The 18,206-nt window shown below is 47.4% G+C and overlaps 1 pseudogene; it reads right to left on the reverse strand.

Moving 5' to 3' along the window:
* LOC135319987 (anoctamin-6-like) overlaps positions 1-4,070 on the reverse strand; it is a 64,459-nt pseudogene extending 60,389 nt beyond the window's left edge.
* Positions 4,071-18,206: the final 14,136 nt, after the last annotated feature.

The raw sequence follows: 18,206 nt of genomic DNA on the forward strand, positions 1-18,206 counted from the left end.
AAACAGAGCAGTCAGGCACTTTCTGCCCATGACGGTGACTACTAGCAGGAAAGGGACCAGGATAAAAGCATGTCCTACAAAAGATCAGTCTGATTTTAAAGACTGTGTTATAATCAATGAACGTCAGTGTCAGAGTGGGACACTTGTGTGGCGCTCAAATAGGGAGGTGGAGGCTGAGGATCCATTTCCAGCACTTCCATGTCTTTTATCACTCCTACTTCTGACCTTTCCTTTGCCACTTTTTGTAGCACTGCCATCACTGGCAGGTAAAGGGGCAGCAATGTGACTTGGCCGTTTGGCTGATGGGGCTACATTTCCCAGCACTGGAATGAAAAGGCACTGGAAGAGGAACAGCTGGAAGATGTGAACCGCGGTCCTGGCCTGTGCCAAACACTAACCAGGTGACCCTGGGTTAGGCTGTTAGTCTCTCTGGGCGTCCGGCTGTTTACTTATAAAAGAAGGTTTTGTCATTCCACAAATATATCCAATATGAAATGTAACGTGAAAGTCAAGCATAGTGACATCTCACCTGCTTGCCTCAGGGAACTGTACAAGCACTGAACACTATGTGAATGTAAACACAGAGTTAAGAAAACTGTTGAGGTAAAGTGCTAAACTGAACATGGAGATAAAGTTTTATGTATTTTCTTGGCTTTCTTTTTTAATTGCAACACTGAATTAATAGTTATTAGCTATACTCCACACCACCACACCTGCGAATAAATAAAGTAGGTTAGCACTGCCTGGATGCCTGCTATTGACCGGTGCTAAGCAGGGTGAGGGTATAAAGGAGGCTGAACAAGGGAGTCTTCTCCAGTTACCAGTTAAGTGAGGAGACACATTGCAAACCACCCGGGAATGGTACCAAGGCAGCACTCAAAGCCTAGATTACAGGTTACCGATCATGAACAGTGCAGGAATACAAAGAGGAGCTAGAAGTATTTGGAGTAAATAGGGAAGACTCTATGAAGGGGATGGGGCTCCAACTAGTTCTCAGGGCAATTCTAAGCTGTTTTAACTGAGGACTGGATAGGAAAAGGCTGGTGACTCCTGGTTTTTAATAAGGCACAGGTTACCCTAGGAGGCTAAGTCACATAATGATTTGAACAAACAAAGTAAGTCCAAAATGATGGAGGGGCGAGACTACCTGGCTGAGATCTGGTTGTGGTAAGTCTTTGTCTTGACTCTAGATGTTGGAAGGTCAAAACTGTAGGTTGACGGAAAGGGGGGAGAATATCCAAGAATTCAGCAGAAGGAAAAATTCATGTATCAGGGATGAAAGCTCTTCAACAGAGTATCAGCACTCAGAATAGACATTTGAAACCAAAAACATACAGTTCCAGAAGCCGAGAATATGTGGAGGGTGGTGAGAGAAATATAAATCAAAGACCATTCCAAGCCTTTGGGTATTCAAGATCAGAAGAATGATTAGCCCACTGAATAAGTGGTGACGCTGCAAGAAAAAAGATTATGAAATCAGCTTTAGACATGTTGAATCTGACATATGAGCTATGAGTAGGTGTTCTCTAAGAAGCTCAAAATTCAAAACTGAAGCACAGATCTAGAGTACAGTCTTAAGATGCAGATGGACAAGACATGATAAATCTCCTAAAAGAAAACATGCGCAAAACATTATCTGACATAAATCTTAGCAACATTCTCCTAGGGCAATCTACCCAGGCAATGGAAATAAGAGAAAAAAAAACAAAAGAGATGTAATTAAACTCATAAATTTCTTCACAGCAAAGGCAACCATAAGTAAAACAAAAGGAAACAACAACCTACGAATGGGAGAAAATATTTGGAAATGATACGACTAACAAAAAGCCTTAATTTTCAGAATATATAAACAGCTCATACAACTTAAAAACAAAAAAAAAAAAACAACTCATTCCAAAAATAGGCAGAAGACATAAACAAGCATTTCTCCAATGAAGACACAAATGGCCAATAGGCACATGAAAAAATGCTCGATATCACTAACAAACAGAGAGATTCAAATCAAAACTACAATGAGGTATCAGCTCACAACAGTCAGAATGGCCATTGCTCAGAAGTTCATGAATGATAAATGCTAGAGAGGCTGTAGAGGGAAGGGTACCCTCTTACATTGCTGGTGGGAATCCAGTTTGGTGTAGTCATTATGGAAAGCATGGAAATCCCTCAAAAAAGTAAAAGTATACTTACCCTATGACCCAGCAATCCCACATCTGGGTATATAACTGGAAAGAACTCCAATGTGAAAAGATACCTGCACCCCAGTATTCATAGCATCACTGTATACAATAGCCGAGACATGGAGGCAAGCTAAATGTAGCAACAGATGACTGGATAAAGAAGTTGTGGCATATTTATAGACTGGAATATTACTCTACCATGAATAGGACAAAATAAAACCATTTGCAGCAACATGGATGGAGCTAGAGATCGTCATTCTAAGTGAAAGCAGCCAGAAACAGAAAAATACCAAATGATATCACTCATATGTGCAATCTAAAAAAAGAGAGAAAAAGACACTGTGAACTCATCTACAAAACAGAAACAGACTTGCAGACTTAGTAAACAATCTTAAGGTTACCAGGGAAAGGGGAAGGCAAGGGATATATTTGGGAGTCTGAGATTTACAAATGTTAGCCACTATATATAAAAATAGATTTTAAATAAAGTTTCTTCTGTATAGCACAGAAACCTATGTTCATTATCCAGCAATAACCTATAATGAAAAAGCCTATACAGCCACCAACTGATGAAGCAAGAGAAGAAAGGAGAGTTCGTTATGCTGGGCTAGAGCCCACTTCCAAAATCCTTGTCAGCCACTGAGGCTGCCCCGAGTGCACTGAGCACTCCTCCCAGGGACAGGCTGACATGACATGCGTCCTGCGAACCTGGGGCAGCAGAGGCCGTCCCCAGGTCTGGCCCTGGGGGAGATGGGAGCAAGCCCAACTGATCCCCTTGGGGCAGCACCCCTCCCCGCAGACCCCGCCTCCTGACTGCACCACGCCTGACTCTCAGGAACCCACTGACTTGAAAACAAGTGATCGACGAACCTGGGGCAGCGGCAGGGAGATGGGCAGCGACCTGGCAAGCTTGTCGACTTGCCCCCATCTCCCCCACGGCCTGTCCAGGGCTTTGCTTCTGCTGCTCCAGGCATGGTCCGCAGGTCAGCCTGCTTCTGGTAGGAGGGCGTGGTGTGGTCGAAGGCAGTGGCGTGTTATGGGGTCTGCCCATGGGAGCCCGTGGATTTGCTTCAAACTCCCCAGCACATGGCCTGAGCTTGGCCTTTGCTGCCCCAGATTCGTGGAACTCAGGTTACAGGTCAGCCTGCTCCTGGAAGGCGGGTGCTGTGCTGTCAGGGAATGACAGCGGCTGCGATGGCGGGACTGGGGCTGCCCTGTGAAATTGCGGGGTTTGCGACCATTTCCCGCAGGTTGCTGCAGCCATCCCAGCACACTGATCGCACTGCGCCCACCTCCCAGGGGCAGCCTGACCTGTAACCTGAGTCACAAGAACCCGGGGATTTAGAGGCCGCCCCCAAGGTCAGGCCGCGGGGAAGATGCGAGCAAACCCAGGGGCTCACATGGGGCAGCCCCCATTCCATCCGAGGCCCCGCGCCCGCACCACACCCGCCTCCTGGGAGCAGGCCATGGTCTGAGGGCCAGTCAGAGATGCTCCGGAGCCGTCCGGTGCCCTCCCACCTCCTGGGGCTGTACCTGCTCTCCTAAACCCGGGTATAAGCTGCGGCAAAAACGCGGGGTTCAGGAACTACTAACAGCGGGGTTACCACGAACCACAGCGGCAGCTGGGACCCGCCTCAGTGTTCTAACGGGACACGCGGCCGGGACTTCACCTCCGCACCCCTCCCTGGGCGCCTCCTCAGCCACACAGCCCAGGCGTCACCCGCCGGCTTCAAGCAGCGCGCCCCCACCAGCGCCCCCTTAACTGCCCGGCAGCGGCAGCTGAACCAAGGGCAAGCGGCGGCCCAGACCCCAGGCCGTGTTCCTCTTCCAGGAGCTGGTCCAGGAGCAACCGGCTGCCGCCAGCTTCCACGCTTTCTGGGCGGGTTCCGGCATCGCGCGTCTGCCTGTCTGCACGTGCGCGCCCCTCCTCCTCCCGCCCGCAGCGCAAACTGCCCGGGTGGGTCTCCTGCTTTACCGGACCTTGCCACTGGGGCCGGGAGGAGCTAGGTGGGGCCCCTCCTGCTCGTCCCGCCGGGTCTCCATCCCCAGAGCCTTCACCCCGCCACCGACTGGGTCCTGGCACTGAACTAGAACCAAGACTGCCCTGGGCCAGGCCACACCCCGCCAGCCTCACTTCCCCTGCTCACCTTCCCCTCCCTGTTACTACCCTCCCACCCCTGGCCAGGCCCAGTCTCCCACCAGACCTTGAAGACAGGGCTTCTTTTCCTCACACCGAGGTCCGTGCCCTGACACTCCGTCCTGCTAGGTCCTAACCTATGGCCCCTACACCCTCATGCCTCACCACAGGACCCCCAACATCCTGAAACTATCCCCCTCACCTCTCAGCCAGGTCAGTTCCAATCTGAGTGGCCCCACACTCCTCAACCTATGCCCCCTCACCATGGGATCCCCTTCACTCTGAGTGCACCCCTACCCTGAAATCACTCCCTCACCCCTCACCCTGTGGTTGGGGTGGGGAAATCCGGGCTCCATTAATGATGACTACTGCCACCAGCGGGGGATCCAGCCTAGTGTGCACCTTCATAGTTAATGTCTGAGGCTACAGGGTGAGGCAGGCTGGGCTGAAAGCGGTTCCAATTCCCGCCCTGGCACCCTGATCCCCGCACCCTGTGTCTCATCTGACCCGATGGGTCAGTGTGATCCCAGGCTGCCAGCCACTGGCCTATGGGCCTTGGGTGGTTGATTGTCCTGATGGTGATCTGGACCCCTAGGGCGGAGGCACTGGGCACGCAGACCTTTGGGGTGGGGGAGTTCATAGGGTCCACTTGAGCCCAGGGGTAGCAGATGGTGGGCTTTGTGCATGGGGCTGTGTGCGTGGCCTGGGCTCAGCCCAGGTGGGTGCAGGGATCTTGTTCATTCACACCAGGCCAGAGGGAAGAGGGACGGGAGCTTTCAAAGCATCAAAGTTAGGAAGCCAAGGCTGGAGAGCAAAGTAGGAAGGTGCACTGGCCAGGCCACCATGGATCCCGCCACGACGCTGGTCCCTTGCATCAGGGGAGACTGGTAGTTGACTGGTGAATGAGACATCCCCTGTTGTGGTATAGTTTACAGGCAATTGAAGGGATTTTGACAGGTAATTTTAATCCAATAATTGTCACTTTCTCTGCTGGATATCATGTCCAAAGTCATGGGGAATCTGGCAGTGATCCTGCCTGAATTCCAGCCTGGGACAGTGGAGGACCCACCCAGGAATCATCATCTTAGCTCTCACCAAAAGTCACTGTAATAGAGAACAAATCTGACTCCATATTGGATCTGTTCATTTTCCTTTAACCCTCTGCTGTGTTTTCTAGGTTTAGTCCAGCTAGCTCTGCTCCTTTTGTAAAACAATGTTGCCTTTAGCCTGAAACAAACAGGAGAGCCTATTCTCAAAACTCTGACATTTAAGGATATTAACACTTTTGCACTCCTATAAAGGTAACAAGTTGCAGAATAGAAAAACTTTCTTTTGTTGCAGGTTTTACAGGAGCACCATGATCTGACCCATGTGGACAGCTGCAAAGGTTTCCAAGAACAAAGAAATCCTACACCAACAAGTTTGCAACAACCAACCACAGCCCCTCCCCTTTTTGGTAGAAAAGGAGCCTGAAGTCTGACTTGGGGAAGATGGTTCTCCAAGATATTAGTCTGCCATTATCTTGGTCTGCAGCCGTCTATGTAGACCAGGTCATAGTGCCTCTGTAAAACCTCTAACAAAACAAAAGTTATTTTCTAATCTGCAACATGTTGTCTTTATATAAGTGCAAAAGTGTTAATATCCTTAAAGATCAGAGCCTTGAAAATAGGCTCTCCTGTATATTTCAGGCTAAAGGCAACATTGTTTTACAAAATGTGCAGAGCTAGTAAGATTAAGCCTAGAAAAGAGGGCACAGGTTTAAAGCCAAAAGAACAGATCTTCTATGGAGTCAGATATTTTTCTTTTCTATTATATTATATTCTATTTTTGTTTTAAGTTTATAAGAATAAAGTTTAGCCTTTTCCCATTTTAAATTGTGCAGTTTTCAGGAGCATTAAGTGCATTCACAATGCTGTGAGACCAACACCACTGGTTTCAGACTATTTCCTTCCTCAAAGTAAAAGCTTGTATATAAAGCGCACCCCACATCCTACCTCCCCCAGCCCATGACAAGCCCTAATCCCCTTTCTCTCTCTATGTCTTTACCTATCCTGGAGGTTCCCTATCAATGAAATCATATAAAAGGTGGCTTTTTTTTTTTTTTGTCTGCCCACATATCTTAAGTAGGGACGGGTGAATTTTTGTTTGTTTTTACGTTAATTAGCATTTTTGTATTTTGAGAGGAAAACCAGCTGAATTAAAGATGAGACGTACCAAATGAAGCCCTTTTAGTAACTCTGGCATAATCTCGGGCTAGGCACTGCTGTTCTAAGTGTGAAACCAGAGCCAGAAGGGAGATGCTTAGCTCTTCTTGTGACAAAATGAAACCAAACAAAAACAGAAAACAAAGGCCAAGAAAGACAGATGGAAAGACAAACCACAGCCTGGAAAAACCTTTCCTCATGACCAAAGGTCGGAGAAAAGCTTCACATCCCTGTGGTCCAAAAACCTCTTGAAGCCTAGTGTTCTGAAAAGAAACAAAACACACACAGGCAGTTCCAACAAGAGGCAGTGCAGGTGGCCAGTGTCTGCTAGAGATGCTCGACCTCTCAGGTGAGGACATAGGCAGACAGACAGACTGCAGAGACAGCATTGACCACCATCACACTGGCAAGTCTTTAGCCCGGTGACAACCAGCCCTGGTGACAACGTGAGCAGGCAGAGGCCCCAGGAGGCCCCCTGGAGGGAAGAGTGAAGGGACGCTCCTCTCCGGCAGAACAAGGGGCAGGACACATCAAAGTGCCACAGGTGCATCCCTTCCCCAGCAGTGCTGGTCCTTAGAGCAGACCCCACCAACATTCTTGCACAATTTTCAAAGATAATTTTTCTTCAGTAACATGAATCCAAAATAATCAATATGCCATCAAGGGATTTTCAGAATTGACCTGCCCTGGGCCCGAACAATACACACACATAAATACACACATACACACATAAATATATACACACATACATACAGGAAAAGAGACAGACAGACTGAAACCCAGAAAAGCAAGGGGAGACAGAGAAACAGAGAGAGAGACAAGACAGAGAGAGAGGCACTGAGAGACAGAGACAGAGAGGAGGAACACTGGAGCTGGTAATGAGTGGAACTCACGCACATTTTCACAAGTCAGTCTACATGTCAGAACCTGGTCCCAAAGTCCATCCACCCTCCAGGGGAGGGTGTGGGGATCACACAATTGCGAGGGAACAGAAGGCAAAAAATAGGAAGACACTGTGGCGCAGCCCACCACAGAGGCCGAGATGAGACACTGGACCTGTATGTCAACATGACAGAATGACCTAGGAGGTTGCATGCCAGAGCGGACGATGTCAGAGTTGTATTTAATTTCAGTCTCATGACTGGGAGCTTGGAAGCAAGTAGCAAGGAAAGTGACTTTCTCCAGACCCCAGGGCAGACCCCGGCCGGTTTGGCATGTGCTCTGTGCTCCGCCAGCCCTCTGTGGGGTCCTTCCTTTGCTGAGTTTGTGCACAAGCTCCCTGTGATGCCAGCCCGTGGGGGTGACAGATGCAGTAGGTGTTTCTAGGTCTAGACACAGGATGGCTTCTCTAGGAAGCAGGGGCCAGAATGATCCCCACTGTGCCGATGGGGGATTGGGGAGACCCTGAGAGGCACGTGGCTTGTCCAGGGTGACAGCACTGCTGAGTGGGGAGAGCCAGGTCTGAACCCAGCTGTGTCCTCAGAGCTGCGGCACTGGATGCATCCAGGCCTCCCCAGGGCTATGGGGGAGGCTGAGTTGGTGTCACTGTGTGTGAACATGGCAAGAAGTGAGAAATGAGAGATCGGCAGCCCAGAAAGGCCCTTGGGGAGCTTTGTGTCAGGAGGAAGCTTGGATAAGTGGACCCCAGTTAGTGACCTCACTTCCCTGGCAATAGAGCACAACAGAACTTGGAACCGAAGTCACCAGGCACCCACTCTGTAGAGAAGTCCCTACTCAGCTCACCTGGTTGGAGACAGAGACATATTCTGCTGCATCCCAATATCCCGAGGCCGCAGCCCCCGGAAAGCCCACAGCGAGGGGCTGTACCAACGCTGCCGGCACTGGGTCAGGTCTCACCCAAGGCGCCTCTGGCCTTTTGGCCAGAGAGACCCAAAGGTAACACAGGGAGGCCCAGGGCAGGCCCGCCCAGGCCAGGCCACCCCTCAGATCCCACCTAGGTAGAACCACGGCCCTTTCCTGGCTGGTGGAGGTGGAGCAGTCATGTTGGGGATGGGTTTCTGCCTCAAGCAAGAGCAGGTCAGAGGCCTGGGGGCCCGGTCACATCCACAGCCCAGGTCAAAGCTGGCTGGCTGGGATGTGGAGAGCCGGGGAAATTTCCTGCTGCCCGAGATGGAGCCCATGCTGTCTGGGTATGTCTTTTCCCTCCCGGGTGTCTGAGCTGAACAAAGTCACGGTCTGATCTGGCAGCAGAGGTTCGAGTGGACAGAATCAGGAATGTTCCTGGCTGGGCAGGGCTCTGAGACTTCCAGGCAGGGTCAGCTGCTGGTCACTGTCATTGCAGAGCCAGATACCACATACTGAACAGAAGCTGATGAATAAGAACACCAATGCCCCCTCCCCAAGTGAAGGGCTGGTGTGCCACTCTTCTGAGGGCCAGCGCAGGCTCCAGGTGGGTCTGGATAATGAGGGGTCCCCACCACCATGGCCCAGTAATCAGTGGGGCAAGCCACCGACCCAGACATCACCCAGGGCTCTCCCCAGGGACCTGCCCGGGGCTGACGGGTAGCTCAGCACACCCGGCTCTGACCTGGAGCACCATGCCCAACTCGCTGCAAGTCAGGTGGAGGACCAGGGGCCCCCGAAGCAGAGCCCGAAGGTCAGAAAGGTGGGGCTGGTGCATGTGTGTAGGTGAGGGAGGGGTGAGGGCTGGGCCACACAGGGAGGTGTCCCCAAAAGCTACTGTTGGGACCAGAGCAAAGAATGGCCTCATACCACCTGTCTGGAAAAATTCAGTCACAGAACACATCCTGTGGGCACTTTCTGGTTGGGAGCTCTCTGGAAAGGTCTGGGAAGGTTTCTGTCTTTCAAGAGGCATATGGATAAGGAGGCAGGTGGATAAATTTTTCCTCTCACAGCATAATCTCTTCCACAAGACTTAAAACTCTCTCCACATCCAATAGTAACAGAGGAGGCAGGGGCAGGGGAAGATGTCAGAGACCAAAAAAAGGATGATCTGGATCCAGCAGGAGACCCCGAGCTCCCTCCTGCCGCTCCTGCAGCTCCTCCTGAACCTGCATCTGCACCTGGATTGCTGGGCAACGGAGAACCAGTTCAGGAATCACCACCCCCTGAGGCAGAGCACCCTCTGCACCCACCCACACCTTCTTCTCCAAAATCCCACCGTTAGCCCCCCCCCAAACTTGCCGTCCCTTCCGCTGGAGATGTTTTTGTTTGGTTTTCTTTAGTTTACTTTGTTTGTTTCACATCATTTATGGCATCCTTTATTTTTCTTTTTAGAGTTTCATGTAATAAAATACAGACATTTCCCCTTTTAAATTGTGCAATTCATGAGCATTATGGGCATTCACAATGTTGTGCGACCATCACTAACATCTAGTTTCACACTATTTCTTTCCTCAAAGTGAAACCATGGATCCAGAGAGCGCACTCCCCTCCCTCCTCGCCCAGCCCCTGACAACCCCAAGTCCTCTTTCTCTCTGCGTGTCTTTAACTCTGCTGGGTGTTCCCTTTCAATGAAACTTTATGATAGTTGGCTTTTTGTGCCTTTCCACATGTTTTCAGCTGGGGTTGCTGGTTTTTCTGTCTTCACTTGAAACAGCATTTTTATTATTTTAAGGGGATATACAGGAGGATTAAAGATGTGATGTACAAAATGAAGCCCTTTTAGTAACTCTGTGCATAATCTCACGGTAGAAACTGCTGTTCCCCCTGTGGCACCACAGCCAGAATACAGAAGGGAGATGCTTAGCTCTTCCTGTGGCAAAAACAAAGCCAAACAAATCAAAAAAATTAGAAAAAGCCCAGAAAAAATGCTTGAAAGACAAACCACAACCTGGAAAAAGCATTCCTCATAACTCAAGTTTGGAGAAAGTTTCCCATCCCTGTAGTCCAAAAATCTTTCGAAACCCATTGTTCTAAACAGAAACAGAACAGACATTGGCAGTTCTAATGAGAGGCAGTGCAGGTGGCCAGTGTGTGTTAGAGATGCTTGACCTCTCAGGTGAGAACACAGGCAGACGGAAACACTGCAGAGACAGCACCGGTCACCATCACACTGGCGGGTCTTTAGTCAGGTGACAACCAGCCCTGGTGACAATGTAAGCAGGCAGAGGCTCCAGCAGATCCCCTGGAGGGAAGAGTGAAGGGACACTCCTCTTCAGGAGAACAGGGTGCAGGACGCATCAAAGGGCCACAGACGCATCTCTTCCCCAGAAGTTCTGATCCTTAGAGTTCATCCCACTAAAATCCTTACACACTTATTCAAAGATGCCTTTTCAAGGGTGTTCATTACAGCACTGGTTGCAACAGTCGGGATTAAAGCAACACTAATGTTGATGGAGAGGGGATGGGGTCCACTCGTTCTGGTTCATGTGGATGAATGAATGCTGTGCAGTTGGAAAAGTGGGTGCCTGGTCTCAACCCAATGTCACGGGAGGCCTCAGGGTGGAAGTATACAGACCCACTGTCTGCACCCAGGGTCCCATCTGCACGACCACATATGTGTGAAATCAGTATAGATGTAAACTGATCTGATTGTGAGTGTGTGAGAGACAGAGATGGAGAAAGACATACTGAGAGACACAGAGACTGAGACATAAGCACCAAATCATTCATGACAGTCACCTCTGTGGGTGGGAATTACAAATCTCTTCTCTTTTAGGCAATATTTCAATTTTTCATACTGTGTCTGTATTACTCTATTAATTCTAAAAGGAATAAAATCCTATGTTAATGTGACCCATTCATTGCTCATCTATGGAGAAATTAAAGTACATTAATCCTATTTTTAAAAGAATTTAAAGCCTTCTCAGGACTCAGTTCCATGTCAGCTCCGTGGCAGTAGAGGTTCTCCAGGAGGTCGTGTCTCTTCTGAATCAGAATCCAAAAGAGGTGAGGAAGAAGTACCAGACTTGGACACTGAAGACTACAGTAGATGAGAGATTCTGTCAAGAGAAATTAAGACCTTCATTCACAGAGAATAATCCCATATTCATGGAGCAGAAGGCTTCATTCTACTAAGATGACAGTAGTCCACGAATAGATCTAAGGATTCAAAGTATGCCTATCCAAATCCCAGGTGGTGTTTTGCAGGAACTGACAATCAATATAAAATTCACGTGGAAAATCCAGGGGCTCAGAATACATAAGTGAATCTTGAAAAAGAATAACAAATTTCGAGGAATGGAAAGTCAGATGGAACCCACGGTTAATACAAAAGCACTTTAGCTGAAGATACCTGAGATTCAAAAGATGTAGAAGAAAACCTGTCAGGGAAGCCAATTCTCTCCTCTCCCTTTGCCCTATTAAGTTAGGTTGATAACAAAGCCTTTAACGTTCACCATTTAACATGGTAGTTACTTTTCTTGTTGGCTCCTGCGTGTGTATAAATAAACCGTTTCTCTCGTTCATCTCCTCTTTACTTTTGTGGGCTCTTTGGGAGGGACTCTGGATGTTGGGGACCTGCCCTTTTCTCACCTTCTTTAGTGATATCTTTTGTCCATGGTGAAGTGATTTAAAAAAAAGAAAAGCTCATTGGTTTTGGGCCAGATTTGGAACATGTATACCTTTGGAGACCCCCTGGAGGAACAAGGGGGTTCAATACTGCTGGGAGAATTTACTGGTTGTCTTGTCCAAATGCCTAACAAGACGCTATTTGCAAGTTTTTTTTTTTTTTTAAGATTCTTACCCTAAAACAAATACCCTATCTAAACCTCTTGGATGATCAAATAGAAACAAAAAAGGAGAATCATGTCTGATCTAAGAACACTTCCTTAATAAAACGGAAGGACAGAATCAGATTCAGAGCAAAAATTAAATCCATTTATACCATCAACCCTCCCACTCTTTTGTACACTGTCCTCATGTAATCTGCCAGATGGCGCCCTGGAGAAGGCCCTTTGCCCGGAACTCGTGCTCAATTTCAGAGCTCGGCCAAGTGGGAGGTTTGTCCCCAGGGCCTGAGAGGGGCTACTTGTGAAAACTTCTCTGCTGAGACCCAGTGGACTGAAGGGAACTGTGTGCTCTGAGGGAAAGAGAGCACACCGAGCCTCTGTGGAGGCATCTCTGAGATCATTCCAAAGGCACACATGTCTAACTGTGAACACGGGAATTTTTGATAGGCATCTTAGTTGGAAATCTCCTCCTGGATAGAAAGAAGCAGATTCAAGATGTTGCAATTGGATGGGCAGTTCGGCCTCTCGAATTTGTCAATGAGGAAGACACGCAATTCTCTGCAGAAGTAGGAACACCCATCCCTGCTCTGCTGACTTCATCTACAGAGAAACAGAGACGCGGCTCTAGAGAGAATTCAACACCCACCAACCCTTCTTACCGACGTCAACGTCCCCACTTTATTCTCCTGTCAGGTCTCTGCACAAAAACTGTGGCTCAGCCCCAAATATCACTTACCCATCACCCTGAACCACTCTGTGTCTGTGTCCAACTCGAGCATTAAGGCCTGTGACCGTTACTGTCAAATTTTGTCCCTATTTCAGCCCGTCTCCCGCCATCATTCCAGCCCAACCTCGGTGTCTTTCTCCAGGTCAGCAGCACTCTTCCCAGTGCCTTCCCATCAGCTTACCTTGCCCTGCTTCCATTGCTTATTCCCCATATGTTACCCACAGCGGTCTTATTAAATTATGAATCAGATCAAGTTGTTCTGCTTTGCAAAATACTCTCGTGATTTTCCGTTGTATTCAGAAGGATATCCGAAGTCCCTACCAAGGCCCTGTGTGATCCGGTCCCTCACCTGTCTCTGCAGCCTCAGGTCTCACTGTTCTGCTTCAGCCCATCTTCACCGCCCAGATGGTCCCCACTGGGACAGCTGTGTTTGTAACTCCAAGTCTCGTACTTAGACTTCTCCCGGCCTGGGAGGCTTTTCTTGTCTGTTACCTACGTGGCTTATTCTTTTGCTTCATTCAGGACTTTGTTCAAATTATTTTACCCTCAGAGAGGACTTATCTGACCACATTATTTAAAATAGCATGCACATATTTCTTATTCAATCATTTTCTCTCCTAATAAGTTTTATGTTTCTTTGTGTCAATTATTAGCACCTGGCAGTACATAATATATTTATTTGCTCACTGGCTTATTATCTATCTTTCTTACTAGACTTATATTCATGGAACCACAAATAACTGTTTTAACCAGTAACTTTCTTACCACCTTTAAATGAATTTTTTTATAAGCTGAGAATTTCAGTAGTTTCCACGGGTTGCTTAGGGGAAAAAAGAGAAAGGATTCAGGTTGAAATAGGTTATTAATGACCTGGGAGTTGGTTATTTATTTTATTCATTGTAGTGTGTATCTGTTAATCCCAAACTCCTAATCTAGCAAAAGACTAAGCTGATTACTATGTAAAAAATGGTTTTTTTCTTTTAAAGTTGGATTGTTTGAGATCTCTTTTCTTCTTTGTTCTTTTTCTTTTTTAAAACAGAATTTTCCTTATTATTTTTTTACATTGAGGTACTGGGAATTGAACCCAGCATGTACTCTACCCCTTGAACTATACCCTCCCCTCCAAAGACAATTATTTTTATACTTTGACAATACCATACTGAATTAAGAATTTTTTACTCCATTTTCCCTTCAGAGAGTTATAACTGTGTGAGAGTGTCAGAGGAAGCCCTGGGCCATCCCTTCATTCTCAGTGGGGTACTACACAGCAGAGGAGCTAGGCTGTCACCAGGCCCAGCTCACCTTTCTGCTCTGAGGGTAGACTCAGGCCACTTCTCTAAACAGAGACGTGTTAGAAGCAGCAGAAAGCCAACTAGCGAGCAACAATGACAAAACTGACCCACCTGCAGTTGGACATCATCTGCTCTGAAATGAACCTCTTAAACCTCTTCTTCATATTAGTGGATTGTTTTCAAAAATATTCCCAAGGAGATGACTCTAACTCTATTTTCTGGATTTCTTGGGCCTTCTATGACTTTAACTGCAGGCTTGATTTTCTGCACAACGTCTGCAGGGAAGCCAGGCAGAAAACGTGAACAGACCCTGCAGGCCACAGCTGAGGCCTCCGGTCAAAGCATCCTTGTTGTGCAGAGCCTATGTTCATGGGACCATTTTCATTACTGCTGTAATTAGTTCTCATCCAAGTGTCCCACTGAAAATGTTTATAGATGGAAGGTGGTCTGACGCAGGTGAGCAGTGTGGATGTGGGATGAAGATGGCAGACAGACTGGAAGGAGAGACGGGAAATATTTCCTCAGGCTTCAGCTGGGAAGATTTCTGATTTTCATATGGACATTAAACTGGTCAGGATGAAGCGCCGTTTACTCTAAGATGGGGTGATGTACACGTATCCCTACAACTTCTAAAAAATATGTTGAAGTTGGATGTGACAGCCTAGGGGACAGTCAGCTTAGAGTGACACCTCCGTTCCAGGATGCCTATGATCTTGGGCTCACAAAGAGGAAAAGAATACACATATTTTTCCTTTGTAGCTCTATGTGAAATTATTTTGACCCTTGCCGGATGGTGTAAGATCAGAGATCATGTAGTCTTTCTTACGTCGCAAAGATGACAATTCTTCTTGATGAGTCAGCAGACTGTTTCCGATGGCCCGGGGTCTGTGCCAGACATTAGCTGTCTAGACAAATACCACACAGCCCCCCATCCCTCAAGGAGATCACAGTGTGTCGTGGAAGAGACAAATTTAAATAGGTTTTCAAAACAATGTGGTAAGAGTCACTTGGCATCATGTTTACTGTATGTTCAGAGGGGCTTTTGCACTGACTGGGGCAGGGTTCTAGAAGGTAGGGAAGGTGTCAGAGAGGAAATCCTTTCTGCACTGACATCTGAAGGATTCCAGCAAATCTCTAGTCCAGGAGAGTCCGTGGTGGGGACGGGATACTCAGCAGCTTGCGTGTCTCGTGCAGATGCCTGGTCGTGTCTAAGAGCACTTTGCAATTAGGGAAGGAAGGTCAGTGAGGCTAGAGGCTGTGAGGAACTAACGGAAGCTGAGGCTGAAAAAAAGCAACAAGTAGGTGATGAGAAGGTGTGACGTTAAATCAGGGAGCGTGGACTTCCTCACATACGCAGCGGGGAATTCTTTGGGGTTTTAAGGAGGAGAGTGACACAGATTAGCCATTAAAAGTGAGAAAAGTGGATTGTTCACTCTAAAGAACAGCACTGGGGTGACTAGCAAGGGGTGGGAATTAATGCAGTGGGGAGTGAGGGGCGGGGACTTAGTTGGGGGATATTAAGGAATAGAATTTTAGTACAGAAGGGGGTGACGGAGTGGAAAAGTAAAGGAAAACTCCCAGATGTATGGCACGGAAAACAGATGGGATAGTGATGCCATTGTTTGAAGAAGTAAACCTACTTTTGAGCGAGTGTAAATTCAAACACACAGAGCTTGAGATTATTATGGGCTAATCAAGTGGGAATGTCTACTTGTCAATTATAAGTATATTTCTGGGACTGAACTGAGATGTCCTTGCTGGAAAAGATTTGACAGTTAATCAGTGGACAGAGAGAAGTTGAAGCCACGGGAATAAATGCCACCCACTGACATTTTATCAAAGAAAAGGGTAGGAGGGCACTTGTGGTTCAGAAAATATGGCAGACCAGAAACTTGAAGACCCACTCACTAAAGACACATAAAAACGTAGGACACAATGCCGCCAATCTTTTTTTTTTTTTTACAGGCACCTTTATTGTGGTATGATTCCTGTATAGTAAATTACACATATTTCACATGTACTATTTGATGAATTTGATAGATGTCTACACCCAGAAAACCATCACCACAATCAAGATAGCTAACATTTCCATAACTCCCCAAGAGGGACACTTTTCCAATTCCCATATTTATCCCTTCCCATCCCCTTCTCTCCCTGGTAACCGTAAGTTTGTTTCTCTATGTCTGTGGGTCTGTTTCTCTTTTGTAGTTAAGTTCATTTGTGTCTTTTTTGATTCCACATATAAGTGATATCATATGGCATTTTTCTCTTTTTCTGGCTTACTTCACTTAGAATGACTATCTCTATGTCCATCCATGTTGCTGCAAATGGCATTATTTTATTCTTTTTAATGGCTGAGTAGTATACCTTTGTATAAATATACTACTACATCTTTATCCAGTCAGCTGTCGATGGACACTTGGGTTGTTGCCATGTCCTGGCTATTATAAATAGTGCTGCTGTGAGCATTGAGGTGCATGTGACTTTTTGAATTAGAGTTTTCTCCTGACATATGCCTGGGAGTGGAAAGGCTGGATCATGAGTTAAGTCCATTTTCAGTTTTAAAGGAGCCTCCACCCTGTCTTCTCTAGTGACAATGCAGCCCGTTTTACTAAAGCAGAGCCATGCTTAGAAAGTAACGGGTATTTCTAGGGGCCAGACATGAGGTGCAGTGAGTGTGGCCTGTTCAAGAATCAGAGGCCAGTCTGGCAGGGCTGGAGGAGAGTGACTGTGAGAGTGGGGTACAGGCAGCATTCAGACCACGTGGGGACCTGACAGGCTGGGATAAGGAGCCTGCACTTCCAGTCATCCCTTGGTAACCATGGGACACTGGTTCCAGGACTCCCCCCTGACGTCAACATCCATGGATGCTGACGCCTCTTGTATAAAATGACATAGGACTTGCATGGAACTCATGTACATACTCCCATCTACTTTTTTTTATATATACAAACATTTTTTATTGAGTTATAGTCATTTTACAAAGTTGTATCAAATTCCAGCATACAGCATAAGTTTTCAGTTATACATGAATATACACATATGTTTGTTGTCACTTTCTCTTTCGCTGTGTCCTCCTGTGTAAAGTATCTCCAGATTACTCATGGTATCTAGTAAAACATGAATGCTATGTAAGCAGTTGCCAGTGTGTGGCAAATTCAAGTGTTGCTTTTTGAAACTTTCTGTTTTCCCGAATATTTTCAATCCACAGTTAGTTGAATCTGCTGGATAGGGAGCCCCTAAATACAGAGAACCCCCAAGCTCCTCCTTCCCACAGCCTAAATTTCCACTGCAAGCACTGAAGGGGTCCAAACATAGAAGAGCACCATCTACCTGCTGGAAACCCTGAGGAATTCCGTCAGCATATTTAGCGCAAGAGAGAAGGCTTAGAGCCAACTAGTGGGAAAGGAGGGCCTGCCTGGAGAGGAAGGAGGAAGGACCGCCGTGGAAGGCATCTCGTACTCTTACTGGAGCTAGCTGATAGCAGTGAGGGACGCCGAGGAACTGGGGACGCGTCGTGTTGGGGGCGATCCTGGCCGCCAGGTGCAGGGTTCGCATAGCTGGGACCCAGTTTGGAAGATCAAAATAACAAGGAGGGAGAGGGGCTGCCTCAGCCCCGGGATCCTGACAACAGCCACAGCGCCGTGACCCCAGCTAATGCGGCTCCCCTAGTAAGCCAGAAAAAGGAAACTCTGAGCCAAGATATTGCACATTCCACCGCAGCCACACGGATAACTAGATCTCTAACCTGACAAAATATAACCACCAGAAACAGGAATCTTTCCTTTTCCCTTCCTTTGGACCTTTGGACAGGGAGCCACACATCTCTGATGGGAACCAACTTTAATCTGATAGAGAGCTCACTTTTTCAGGAGTAAGCATGGAGAAAAAGAGTGGGGTGATGGTTTAAAGTGGAAGTCAAAGTGGAAGCCCATCTGAGAAATGGTAAAAACATGCATCTCAATGAATCCGAGTTATGGCGAAAAGAAGGAGGAAGGTTAAGGAAATCTCTATC

Source organism: Camelus dromedarius, chromosome 35 (assembly GCF_036321535.1).
Source record: "Camelus dromedarius isolate mCamDro1 chromosome 35, mCamDro1.pat, whole genome shotgun sequence".
NCBI lineage: Eukaryota > Metazoa > Chordata > Mammalia > Artiodactyla > Camelidae > Camelus > Camelus dromedarius.